Here is a 14,346-nt window from a genome sequence, read left to right on the forward strand (position 1 = left end):
ATCTTTACCTCCGGACCATTCCGGAACCTCTCGTGACGTCCGGGATCTCATCCGGGACTCCGAACAACTTTCGGGTTTCCGTATACAAATATCTCTACAACCCTAGCGTCACCGGACCTTAAGTGTGTAGACCCTACGGGTTCGGGAGACATGCAGACATGACCGAGACGCCTCTCCGGTCAATAACCAACAGCGGGATCGGGATACCCATGTTGGCTCCCACATGTTCCACGATGATATCATCGGATGAACCACGGTGTCGAGGATTCAATCAATCCGTATGCAATTCCCTTTGTCAATCGGTATGTTACTTGCCCGAGATTCGATCGTCGGTATCCCAATACCTTGTTCAATCTCGTTACCGGCAAGTCTCTTTACTCGTACCGCAATGCATGATCCCGTGACTAACGCCTTAGTCATATTGAGCTCATTATGATGATGCATTACCGAGTGGGCCCAGAGATACCTCTCCGTCACACGGAGTGACAAATCCCAGTCTCGATCCGTGCCAACCCAACAGACACTTTCGGAGATACCCGTAATGCACCTTTATAGTCACCCAGTTACGTTGTGACGTTTGGCACACCCAAAGCACTCCTACGGTATCCGGGAGTTGCACGATCTCATGGTCCAAGGAAAAGATACTTGACATTGGAAAAGCTCTAGCAAACGAAACTACACGATCTTTTATGCTATGCTTAGGATTGGGTCTTGTCCATCACATCATTCTCCTAATGATGTGATCCCGTTATCAATGACATCCAATGTCCATAGTCAGGAAACCATGACTATCTGTTGATCAACGAGCTAGTCAACTAGAGGCTTACTAGGGACAGGTTGTGGTCTATGTATTCACACATGTATTACGATTTCCGGACAATACAATTATAGCACGAATAATAGACTATTATCATGAACACAGAAATATAATAATAACCATTTATTATTGCCTCTAGGGCATATTTCCAACAGTCTCCCACTTGCACTAGAGTCAATAATCTAGTTACATTGTGATGAATCGAACACCCATTGCGTCCTGGTGTTGATCATGTTTTGCCCTAGGGAGAGGTTTAGTCAACGGATCTGCTACATTCAGGTCCGTATGTACTTTACAAATATCTATGTCTCCATTTTGAACACTTTCACGAATGGAGTTGAAGCGACGCTTGATATGCGTGGTCTTCCTGTGAAACCTGGGCTCCTTCGCAAGGGCAATAGCTCCAGTGTTGTCACAGAAGAGAGTCATCGGGCCCGACGCATTGGGAATCACCCCTAGGTCGGTAATGAACTCCTTCATCCAGACTGCTTCCTGTGCTGCCTCCGAGGCTGCCATGTATTCCGCTTCACATGTAGATCCCGCCACGACGCTCTGCTTGCAACTGCACCAGCTTACTGCTCCTCTATTCAAAATATACACGTATCCGGTCTGTGACTTCGAGTCATCCAGATCTGTGTCGAAGCTAGCGTCGACGTAACCCTTTACGACGAGCTCTTCGTCACCTCCATAAACGAGAAACATATCCTTAGTCCTCTTCAGGTACTTCAGGATATTCTTGACCGCTGTCCAGTGTTCCTTGCCGGGATTACTTTGGTACCTTCCTACCAAACTTACGGCAAGGTTTACATCAGGTCTGGTACACAGCATGGCATACATAATAGACCCTATGGCCGAGGCATAGGGGATGACACTCATCTCTTCTATATCTTTCGCCGTGGTCGGGCATTGAGCCGTGCTCAATTGCACACCTTGCAATACAGGCAAGAACCCCTTCTTGGACTGATCCATACTGAACTTCTTCAATATCTTGTCAAGGTATGTACTCTGTGAAAGACCAATGAGGCGTCTTGATCTATCTCTATAGATCTTGATGCCTAATATATAAGCAGCTTCTCCAAGGTCCTTCATTGAAAAACACTTATTCAAATAGGCCTTTATACTTTCCAAGAATTCTATATCATTTCCCATCAATAGTATGTCATCCACATATAATATGAGAAATGCTACAGAGCTCCCACTCACTTTCTTGTAAACACAGGCTTCTCCATAAGTCTGTGTAAACCCAAACGCTTTGATCATCTCATCAAAGCGAATGTTCCAACTCCGAGATGCTTGCACCAGCCCATAGATTGAGCGTTGGAGCTTGCATACTTTGTTAGCATTCTTAGGATCGACAAAACCTTCCGGCTGCATCATATACAACTCTTCCTTAAGGAAGCCATTAAGGAATGCCGTTTTGACGTCCATCTGCCATATCTCATAATCATAGTATGCGGCAATTGCTAACATGATTCGGACGGACTTCAGCTTCGCTACGGGTGAGAAAATCTCATCGTAGTCAACCCCTTGAACTTGTCGATAACCCTTAGCGACAAGTCGCGCTTTGTAGATGGTCACATTACCATCTGCGTCCGTCTTCTTCTTAAAGATCCATTTGTTTTCTATGGCTCGCCGCTCATCGGGCAAGTCAGTCAAAGTCCATACTTTGTTTTCATACATGGATTCTATCTCGTATTTCATGGCTTCTAGCCATTTGTCGGAATCCGGGCCCGCCATCGCTTCTTCATAGTTCGAAGGTTCACCGTTGTCTAACAACATGATTTCCAGGACAGGGTTGCCGTACCACTCTGGTGCGGAACGTGTCCTTGTGGACCTACGAAGTTCAGCAACTTGATCTGAAGCTTCATGATCATCATCATTAACTTCCTCCCCAGTCGGTGTAGGCACCACAGGAACATTTTCCCGCGCTGCGCTAATTTCCGGTTCGGAAGGGGTGACTATCACCTCATCAAGTTCCACTTTCCTCCAACTCAATTCTTTCGAGAGAAACTCCTTCTCTAGAAAGGACCCGTTCTTTGCAACGAAGATCTTGCCTTCGGATCTGAGGTAGAAGGTATACCCAATAGTTTCCTTAGGGTATCCTATGAAGACGCATTTTTCCGATTTGGGTTCGAGCTTTTCAGGTTGAAGTTTCTTGACATAAGCATCGCATCCCCAAACTTTTAGAAACGACAGCTTAGGTTTCTTCCCAAACCATAATTCATACGGTGTCGTCTCAACGGATTTAGACGGTGCCCTATTTAAAGTGAACGCGGCAGTCTCTAAAGCATAACCCCAAAATGAGAGCGGTAAATCGGTAAGAGACATCATAGATCGCACCATATCCAATAGAGTGCGATTACGACGTTCGGACACACCATTTCTCTGAGGTGTTCGAGGCGGCGTGAGTTGTGAAACTATTCCACATTTCCTTAAGTGTGTACCAAATTCGTGACTTAAATATTCTCCACCACGATCTGATCGTAAGAATTTTATTTTCCTGTCACGTTGATTCTCGACTTCACTCTGAAATTCCTTGAACTTTTCAAAGGTTTCAGACTTGTGTTTCATTAGGTAGACATACCCATATCTACTTAAGTCATCAGTGAGAGTGAGAACATAACGGTATCCTCCGCGAGCCTCAACACTCATTGGACCACACACATCGGTATGTATGATTTCCAATAAGTTGGTTGCTCGCTCCATTGTTCCGGAGAACGGAGTCTTGGTCATCTTACCCATGAGGCATGGTTCGCGCGTGTCAAATGATTCGTAATCAAGAGACTCCAAAAGTCCATCTGCATGGAGCTTCTTCATGCGCTTGACACCAATGTGACCAAGGCGGCAGTGCCACAAGTATGTGGGACTATCGTTATCAACTTTACATCTTTTGGTATTCACACTATGAACATGTGTAACATCACGTTCGAGATTCATCAAAAATAAACCATCGACCAGCGGGGCATGACCATAAAACATATCTCTCAAATAAATAGAACAACCATTATTCTCAGATTTAAATGAGTAGCCATCTCGAATTAAACGAGATCCAGATACAATGTTCATGCTCAAAGCTGGCACTAAATAACAATTATTGAGGTTTAAAACTAATCCCGTGGGTAGATGCAGAGGTAGCGTGCCGACGGCGATCACATCGACCTTGGAACCATTCCCGACGCGCATCGTCACCTCGTCCTTTGCCAGTCTCCGTTTATTCCGTAGTTCCTGTTTTGAGTTACAAATATGAGCAACCGCACCGGTATCAAATACCCAGGAGCTACTACGAGTACTGGTAAGGTACACATCAATTACTTGTATATCACATATACCTTGGGTGTTGCCGGCCTTCTTCTTGTCCGCTAAATATTTGGGGCAGTTCCGCTTCCAGTGACCACTTCCCTTGCAATAAAAGCACTCAGTCTCGGGCTTGGGTCCATTCTTTGACTTCTTCCCGGTAACTGGCTTACCGGGCGCGGCAACTCCCTTGCCGTCCTTATTGAAGTTCTTCTTACCCTTGCCCTTCTTGAACTTAGTGGTTTTATTCACCATCAACACTTGATGTTCTTTTCTGATCTCTACCTCAGCTGATTTCAGCATTGAATATACCTCGGGAATGGTCTTTTCCATCCCCTGCATATTGTAGTTCATCACAAAGCTCTTGTAGCTTGGTGGAAGCGACTGGAGGATTCTGTCAATAACCGCGTCATCCGGGAGATTAACTCCCAGCTGAGACAAGCGGTTGTGCAACCCAGACATTCTGAGTATGTGCTCACTAACAGAACTGTTCTCCTCCATTTTACAGCTAAAGAACTTGTCGGAGACATCATATCTCTCGACCCGGGCATGAGCTTGAAAAACCAGTTTCAGCTCCTCGAACATCTCATATGCTCCATGTTTCTCAAAACGCTTTTGGAGACCCGGTTCTAAGCTGTAAAGCATGCCGCACTGAACGAGGGAGTAATCATCAGCACGCTGCTGCCAAGCGTTCATAACGTCTTGGTTCTCAGGGATTGGTGCTTCACCTAGCGGTGCTTCTAAGACATAATCTTTCTTGGCTGCTATGAGGATGATCCTCAGGTTCCGGACCCAGTCCGTATAGTTGCTGCCATCATCTTTCAGCTTGGTTTTCTCTAGGAACGCGTTGAAATTGAGGACAACGTGGGCCATTTGATCTACAATACATAGTGTAAAGATTTAGACTAAGTTCATGATAATTAAGTTCATATAATCAAATTATTTAATGAACTCCCACTCAGATAGACATCCCTCTAGTCATCTAAGTGAAACATGATCCGAATTCGACTAGGCCGTGTCCGATCATCACGTGAGACGGACTAGTCAAGATCGGTGAACATCTCCATGTTGATCGTATCTTCTATACGACTCATGCTCGACCTTTCGGTCCTCCGTGTTCCGAGGCCATGTCTGTACATGCTAGGCTCGTCAAGTGAACCTAAGTGTATTGCGTGTGTTCCGAGGCCATGTCTGTACATGCTAGGCTCATCAACACCCGTTGTATTCGAACGTTAGAATCTATCACACCCGATCATCACGTGGTGCTTCGAAACAACGAACCTTCGCAACGGTGCACAGTTAGGGTGAACACTTTCTTGAAATTATGATAAGGGATCATCTTACTTACTACCGTCGTTCTAAGCAAATAAGATGCAAAAACATGATAAACATCACATGCAATCATATAGTGACATGATATGGCCAATATCATCATGCTCCTTTGATCTCCATCTTCGGGGCACCATGATCATCTTCTTCACCGGCATGACACCATGATCTCCATCATCATGATCTCCATCATTGTGTCTTCATGAAGTCGTCATGCCAATGATTACTTCTACTTGTATGGCTAACGCGTTTAGCAACAAAGTAAAGTAAATTACATGGCGTTATTCAATGACACGCAGGTCATGCAAAATAATAAAGACAACTCCTATGGCTCCTGCCGGTTGTCATACTCATCGACATGCAAGTCGTGATTCCTATTACAAGAATATGATCAATCTCATACATCACATATATCATTCATCACATCTTCTGGCCATATCATATCACATATATCACTTGCTGCAAAAACAAGTTAGACGTCCTCTAATTGTTGTTGCAAGTTTTACGTGGTTTGTAGGTTTCTAACAAGAACGTTTTCTTACCTACGTATGACCACAACGTGATTTTCCAATTTCTATTTACCCTTCATAAGGACCCTTTTCATCGAATCCGTTCCGACTAAAGTAGGAGAGACAGACACCCGCTAGCCACCTTATGCAACTAGTGCATGTCAATCGGTGGAACCTGTCTCACGTAAGCGTACGTGTAAGGTCGGTCCGGGCCGCTTCATCCTACAATGCCGCCGAAACAAGAAACGACTAGTAGCGGCAAGAAGAATTGGCAACATCAACGCCCACAACTTCTTTGTGTTCTACTCGTGCATAGTAACTACGCATAAACCTGGCTCATGATGCCACTGTTGGGAATCGTAGCATAATTTAAAATTTTCCTACGCTCACCAAGATGCATCTATGGAGTCTACTAGCAACGAGGGGAAAGGAGTGGATCTACATACCCTTGTAGATCGCGAGCGGAAGCGTTCCAATGAACGTGGATGACGGAGTCGTACTCGCCGTGATCCAAATCACCGATGACCGAGTGTCGAACGGACGGCACCTCCGCGTTCAACACACGTACGGTGCAGCGACGTCTCCTCCTTCTTGATCCAGCAAGGGGGAAGGAGAGGTTGATGGAGATCCAACAGCACGACGGCGTGGTGGTGGATGTAGCGGGTCTCCGGCAGGGCTTCGCCGAGCTTCTGCGAGAGAGAGAGAGGTGTTGCAGGGGAGGAGGGAGGCGCCCAAGGCTTAGATGTTGCTGCCCTCCCTTCCCCCCACTATATATAGGGCCAAGGGAGAGGGGGGGCCACAGCCTTGCCCCTTCCTTCAAGGAAGGGTGCGGCCAGGGGGGAGTCCTTCCCCCCCAAGGCACCTCGGAGGTGCCTTCCCCCTTTAGGACTCTCCCTTCTTTCTTATCTCTTGCGCATGGGCCTCTTGGGGCTGGTGCCCTTGGCCCATATAGGCCAAGGCGCACCCCTTACAGCCCATGTGGCCCCCCCGGGGCTGGTGGACCCCCTTGGTGGACCCCCGGACCCCTTTCGGCACTCCCGGTACAATACCGATAAAGCGCGAAACTTTTCCGGCGACCAAAATAAGACTTCCCATATATAAATCTTTACCTCCGGACCATTCCGGAACCTCTCGTGACGTCCGGGATCTCATCCGGGACTCCGAACAACTTTCGGGTTTCCGTATACAAATATCTCTACAACCCTAGCGTCACCGGACCTTAAGTGTGTAGACCCTACGGGTTCGGGAGACATGCAGACATGACCGAGACGCCTCTCCGGTCAATAACCAACAGCGGGATCGGGATACCCATGTTGGCTCCCACATGTTCCACGATGATATCATCGGATGAACCACGGTGTCGAGGATTCAATCAATCCGTATGCAATTCCCTTTGTCAATCGGTATGTTACTTGCCCGAGATTCGATCGTCGGTATCCCAATACCTTGTTCAATCTCGTTACCGGCAAGTCTCTTTACTCGTACCGCAATGCATGATCCCGTGACTAACGCCTTAGTCATATTGAGCTCATTATGATGATGCATTACCGAGTGGGCCCAGAGATACCTCTCCGTCACACGGAGTGACAAATCCCAGTCTCGATCCGTGCCAACCCAACAGACACTTTCGGAGATACCCGTAATGCACCTTTATAGTCACCCAGTTACGTTGTGACGTTTGGCACACCCAAAGCACTCCTACGGTATCCGGGAGTTGCACGATCTCATGGTCCAAGGAAAAGATACTTGACATTGGAAAAGCTCTAGCAAACGAAACTACACGATCTTTTATGCTATGCTTAGGATTGGGTCTTGTCCATCACATCATTCTCCTAATGATGTGATCCCGTTATCAATGACATCCAATGTCCATAGTCAGGAAACCATGACTATCTGTTGATCAACGAGCTAGTCAACTAGAGGCTTACTAGGGACAGGTTGTGGTCTATGTATTCACACATGTATTACGATTTCCGGACAATACAATTATAGCACGAATAATAGACTATTATCATGAACACAGAAATATAATAATAACCATTTATTATTGCCTCTAGGGCATATTTCCAACAATTAGCAGCAGCGCTCTTCATTAAAGCGCGTTACTGCTATCCACGTATAGCAGTAGCGTGGGACGACAAGCGCTACTGCTACACGTTAGCTGTAGCACCTTATCAGTAGTACGACGTCGCGAGCTACTGATAGGCAAAATACCCGCGCTACTGCAAGGGTTTTCCCTAGTAGTGATATAATGATTATTTCCTGGATATCATCATAATTATTTGAAGTTCTATCAATTGCCCAACAGTAATTTGTTTACCCACCGTTTGCTATTTTTCTCAAGAGAAGCCAGTAGTGAACCTACGGCCCCCGGGTCTTCTTTCTCCTATATTTGCCTTTGCGATCTACTTTTCTCTTGCATTTATTTTCAGATCTATTAAACCAAAAATACAAAAATACCTTGCTACAATTTATCTTTATTGATTTTATTTGGCGTTCGATCTATCAATCTACTACAAATTTATCTCACGTTTGTTTGCCTATCTTGAGGCGTCGTACCCCGAAAGGGATTGACAACCCCTTTAACACGTCGGGTTGCGAGGATTTGTTATCTTTGTGTAGGTGCTGTTTACATTGTGTTGCTTGGTTCTCCTACTCGTCCGATAACCCTGGTTTCATATCTGAGGGAAATACCTACCGCCGCTGTGCTGCATCATCCCTTCCTCTTTGGGGAAATACCGACGTAGCTTCAAACGACATCAAAAGGAATTTCTGGCACCGTTGCCGGGGAGGATCTTCAACATATACCAGGTTCCTAATCACAAATCTCATCTTCTCGCAATTTACATTATTTTCCATTTGCCTCTTGTTTTCCTCTCCCCCACTTCACAAAAATTTGCCGTTTTACTCGCCTCTCTTTTTCCTTCGCCATTTTCTCGCCATGTCCGATTTTACTCGCTAAGGGTTTCCTCCCGAGTCTTAATACTTTGGATAGCCCCTCTGTCCTCTCTAAGCTCATAAACAATGATGCTATGGAAGGATCTACCGGGGTGGTTAAGGAAAACCTTAACCAATGTGATGAAGATGATTCCGGAATTTTTCGTTATTTACTTGATGAATCTTTCAAAGATGCTTGGGATAGGTTCTTGAGAATTCGAGCTAGCTATGTGCCCGAATACCAGATAGAGATATACTTGAAAAGTTTTTATGTCGGTTTACCTTCTTCCTTCAAGCAGGTTTTAGATTCTATATTTGAAAACGGTTTTCTTGAAGGGGATGTCATTCATACTTATGAGAAGATGAAAGCTATATTTGGGCACCCCGAAGGAGAAAATGTTGAATCTACCACTCTTATGTGCTTTTATCAAAATGAAAAAATTAAGGAGATCAAGGCTAGTTTAGATAAGAATTTTCACGACATGCTTAATCTTTCTTCTGCTATGAATGGCTATGTGCTTTCACAAAATAGAAAATTAAATGCCATTGATAGAAAATTTTCCGTTTTCTTTCCAAAGTACAAGGATGACAAAACATAGATCCTTGCTTTATGCCCAATAAATAAATTTTACTTTTGCTTTCTGTGTTTGTGTGTTAGCACAATTTTGCTAATTTTATGATTGTGCTTTTTGTGTTTTAATTTGTGTTTGTGCCAAGTAAAGCCTTTAGGATTTTCTTGGGAGATAGTTGTTTGTTCTTGCTGAAAAAACAGAAACTTTTACGCTCACGAAATTAATTTTCATTTTTTACTAGAGAGCGATAAAATACCCATTACACTTGCACTACATCAATATACAAATTGCTCAGGTCGTCCTAATTTTTCAGAATTTTTGGAGTTACAGAAGTATTCGAAATAGTCAGATTGCTACAGACTGTTCTGTTATGACAGATTCTGTTTTCTTTGTGTTGTGTGCTTATTTTGATGGCTCTATGGTTTTCTTTGATGAGTTTTTGCCATAGAAAAGTTGGAATACAGTAGATATATTACAAAAACAAAATATGAATTGGTTTGATACAGTACTTATAGTAGTGATTTATTATTCTTATACTAATGGATCTCATGAAGGTTTTGTTGAGTTTTGTGTGATTGAAGTTTTCAAGTTTTGGGTTATCTTACGATGGATGAAGGAAGGATGGAAGGGCCTAAGCTTGGGGATGCCCCGGCATCCCAAGCTATTATCCAAAAATGAGCAACCAACTAAGCTTGGGGATGCCCCCGAGTGGCATCCCTGCTTTCTTCCAACGATCATCGGTATTTTACTCAAAACTATATTTTTATACGTCACATGATACGTGTTTTGCTTGGAGCGTCTTGTATGATATGATTCTTTGCTTGTTTTTTGTGTGTTTTAAGTCATCAATCCTTGCTGGACACACCTATTTGAGAGAGCCAAAATTATGTCATGACTTGTTAGAATTGCTCTCTATCCTTCACTTAATTTTTTATGAGCTATGGACTTGCTCTAGTGCTTCGCTTATATCTTTTTGAGCACCGTGTGCTTTGGTATTTTTAAATAAATGCTCTCTTGCTTCACTTAGATTTATTTGAGAGTTAGTAAATTTTTTGAAGAAATTCTCTTCTGCTTCCCTTAAATTAATTTGAGAGAAAGAAAAATTTATTATGGTCATGATCTTCACTTATATTTGTTGGAGTTTGTCAAAAGCAACACATGAAAATTAGTCGCAAAGTGATAGATATCCAAGACGGATATAATAAAAACTTTCATGAAGACCATTGGACAAAATAAACTTGATTATTAGTAATAGTTTTGAGATATGATGATGTGATATGTGAGTTATGTTGGTGAGTAATTATGCTTTAGTAAGAATATTGGTGTTAAGGTTTGTGATTCCCTATGCAAGTACGAAAGTCAATAGTCATGCAATGAAATTATATCCTACTTATGGTGCATTATTCGGTGTTAATTATGCTTAATGCTTGCTTATGAGATTATCTGTTTCTTAGTTGGTCGCTTCCCAATCTTTTGCTAGCTTTCATTTTGCACTAAGTATGATCACTACTTGTGCATCCAAAAACCTTTAACCCAGTTTTGCCACATGAGTCCACTATATCTACCTATATGCGGTATTCTTTTGCCGTTCTAAGAAAATTTGCATGTGCCATCTCTAATTTTCAAAATAAACTTCTGTTTTGTGTGTTGTTTCGCTCGCGGAGTGGTGAGGGGTGGCTAATATTTTCCATGCTAGATGTTTTATTCTCAAGATGAGTGTTTATTCACTTGTCATTGCATGAGAGTAAGGCAGAGGTATTAGGGATGCCCAGTCCCGAAATGCAAAAATGAATTTACTTTATGTTGTCAAATAAGAAATTCCTTGGAAAGTGTTGGTATAGAGGGCAACCGTGGATACGGCAAGCCATGGAAAGTGAAAGTATGGTGGAAAAAGGAATAAACTTTATTTTCTGTTTAGGAACCGCCTATGATGTATCTATGCATGGAAAGTATAGGGAACTCTAAGTCGTTTTTGTTGGTGGGATGGATACACCTCCCAAAATGTTTTTATCTCTAAGCTTTTCGCTTTGAGCTCTAGCACCTCTACAATTCTTTTTACATTATGCAATTTTTATTTTTATTCTCCATCTTCTCTTATAAAAGCACCAACTAGGAGGCAATATGATCGTACTAGAGTATTGGGTGTAGCTAATATTCGAGTGTGTTTCATGACTGGATAAATGTTTGAGCATGATGTGCTAGGGATAACTTATTTTAGCATTCATATTTTGAAAGACATGGTTGCTTGTTGATATGCTTGAGTATATAAATTATCATGTCAAAACTAGACTATTGCATTGAACAACTAAAAGTCCAATTGTCCATGCTATAAAGAAAAGAATATGATATGACATGATAGGCAGCATTCCACATCACAAATTCTGTTATTGTCGCCTACCTACTCGAGGATGAGTAGGAGTTAAGCTTGGGGATGCTGATACATCTCCAACATATCTATAATTTTTTATTGTTCCATGTTGTTATATTATCAATCTTGGATGTTTTATAATCGTTTTATAGTCATTTTATATCATTTTTTGGTACTAACCTATTGACATAGTGCCAAGTGCCAGTTCCTCTTTTTTCCGTGTTTTTTACATCACAGAAAATCAATATCAGACGGAGTCCTAATGCCACGAAACATTACGGAGAATTTTTATAGGCCAAAAGGAACACAACGGGCCTTGGCTACGCTTGGGGGGTGCCCCGAGGGCGCGCCCTGGTGTGTTGTGCCAACCTCGGGTGCCCCCCGGACTGCCTCCTTATTCTATAAATACCCCAAAAATCCCAGAACCCTAGGGGAGTCGACGAAATATTCATCCAGCCGCCGCAGAGTCCAGAACAACCAGATCCAATCTAGACAACATCTCCGGTGGGGTTCACCACCTCAATTGGTGCATCTCCGATGATGCGTGAGTAGTTCTTTGTAGACCTTCGGGTCCGTAGTTAGTAGCTAGATGGCTTCACCTCTCTCTCTCTTGATTCTCAATATAATGGTCTCTTAGAGATCCATATGATGTAACTCTTTTGCGGTGTGTTTGTTGGGATCCGATGAACTTTGAGTTTATGATCAGATTTATCTTTTTATATCCATGAAAGTTATTTGAGTTTCTTTGATCTATTATATGCATGATTTCTAATAGCCTCGTATATCTTCTCCGATATTTGGCTTTTGTTTGGCCAACTTGATCTATTTATGTTGCAATGGGAAGAGGTGCTTTGTAGTGGGTTTGATCTTACGGTGCTTGATCCCAGTGACAGAAAAGGGAAACGACACGTATGTATCGTTACTACTGAGGATAAAATGATGGGGTCTATCTCTACATAGATAGATCTTGTCTACATCATGTCATCGTTCTTATTGCATTACTCCGTTTCTCCATGAACTTAATACACTAGATGCATGTTGGATAGCGGTCGATGTGTGGAATAATAGTAGTAGATGCAGGCAGGAGTAGGTCTACTAATCTTGAACGTGATGCCTATAGTGATCATTGCCTGGATAACGTCATAATTATTTGAAGTTCTATCAATTGCCCAACAGTAATTTCTTTACCCACCGTTTGCTATTTTTCTCGAGAGAAGCCACTAGCGAAACCTACGGCCGCCGGTTCTTCTTTCTCCTATATTTGCCTCTGCGATCTACTTTTCTCTTGCATTAATTTTGAGATCTATTAAACCAAAAATACAAAAATACCTTGCTGCAATTTATCTTTATTTATTTTATTTCAAGTTTCATCAATCAATCTACTACAAATTTATCTCACGTCCGTTTGCCTATCTTGAGGCGTCGTACCCTAAAATGGATTGACAACCCCTTTAACACGTCGGGTTGCGAGGATTTGTTATCTGTGTGTAGGTGTTGTTTACGTTGTGTTGCTTGGTTCTCCTACTGGTTCGATACCCTTTGTTTCATATCTGAGGGAAATACCTACCGCTGCTGTGCTGCATCATCCCTTCCTCTTTGGGGAAATACCGACGTAACTTCAAGCGACGACATCAGGAGGTCGCGGCAGGAGGAGGGAGGAGGGCGGTGGGAGGAGGAGGAGGAGGGGCGCCGCATATCGAGGAAGGAGAAGCGAGGGCGGCGGCGGCAATGCAGCGGTGGAGGAGGGATGTACGTCGGCAGCGGCGGCGGACGACGTGAGTGGGAGAGTGAGAGTGGGAGGGGAGAGGGGAGAGTGAGGGGTGGTTGGGGGAGAAGATATGATGGGTTTATCAATAGAGCGTTTCAGGGGAACGCGCTACCACTAGTAGAAAATAGGGTTTTGTTTGGGGCCTGCCCAGCCCATTAGTCCTGATATTGTCACGAACCGGGACCCATGGGGGGCATACGTCCCGGCTCATGCGCCCAGGGGCCCGGCCGGGGATCGGGAGGCATTTGTCCCGGTTCATGTGGACCCTTCTGTCCCGGTTCTAGGCATGAACCAGGACCAATGGTCCTCGCTCCTGGCCCATAGCCATTGGTCCCGGTTCGTGCCTAGAACCGGGACAGAAGGGTGGCCTTTAGTCCCAGTTCCAGCCACGAACCGGGACCAATGAGGTGGCTATATATACCTCTCGCCCGCGAGCAGAGCACTCCAAAGTGCTCTGTTTTTCTGGACGGTGAGGGGAGAGCTTTGTGGTGCTCTAGCTCACCTCCTATGCACATGAGGTGTTCAATGAAATGCCCAAGCAACACTAGTTAAGCTTTCTCCTCTCGAAGCTCTACCTCCAAGCTCCTTTTTCCCCGAGATTTGTCTAGGTTTAGCGGTCTGTCATGTCCCGTCCCCGTCTTCACCGCCGTCGATCGCCCGCGCCGATCTCGGCGCCGGCACCGCCGTGGTGAGCCTCTTGTTCTTATCTTCTTTCTGAAAGAAAAAATTCTTACTTTAGGTAGATTCTTGTC

This window comes from Aegilops tauschii, chromosome 1 (assembly GCF_002575655.3).
Source record: "Aegilops tauschii subsp. strangulata cultivar AL8/78 chromosome 1, Aet v6.0, whole genome shotgun sequence".
In the NCBI taxonomy this organism is placed as follows: Eukaryota; Viridiplantae; Streptophyta; class Magnoliopsida; order Poales; family Poaceae; genus Aegilops; species Aegilops tauschii.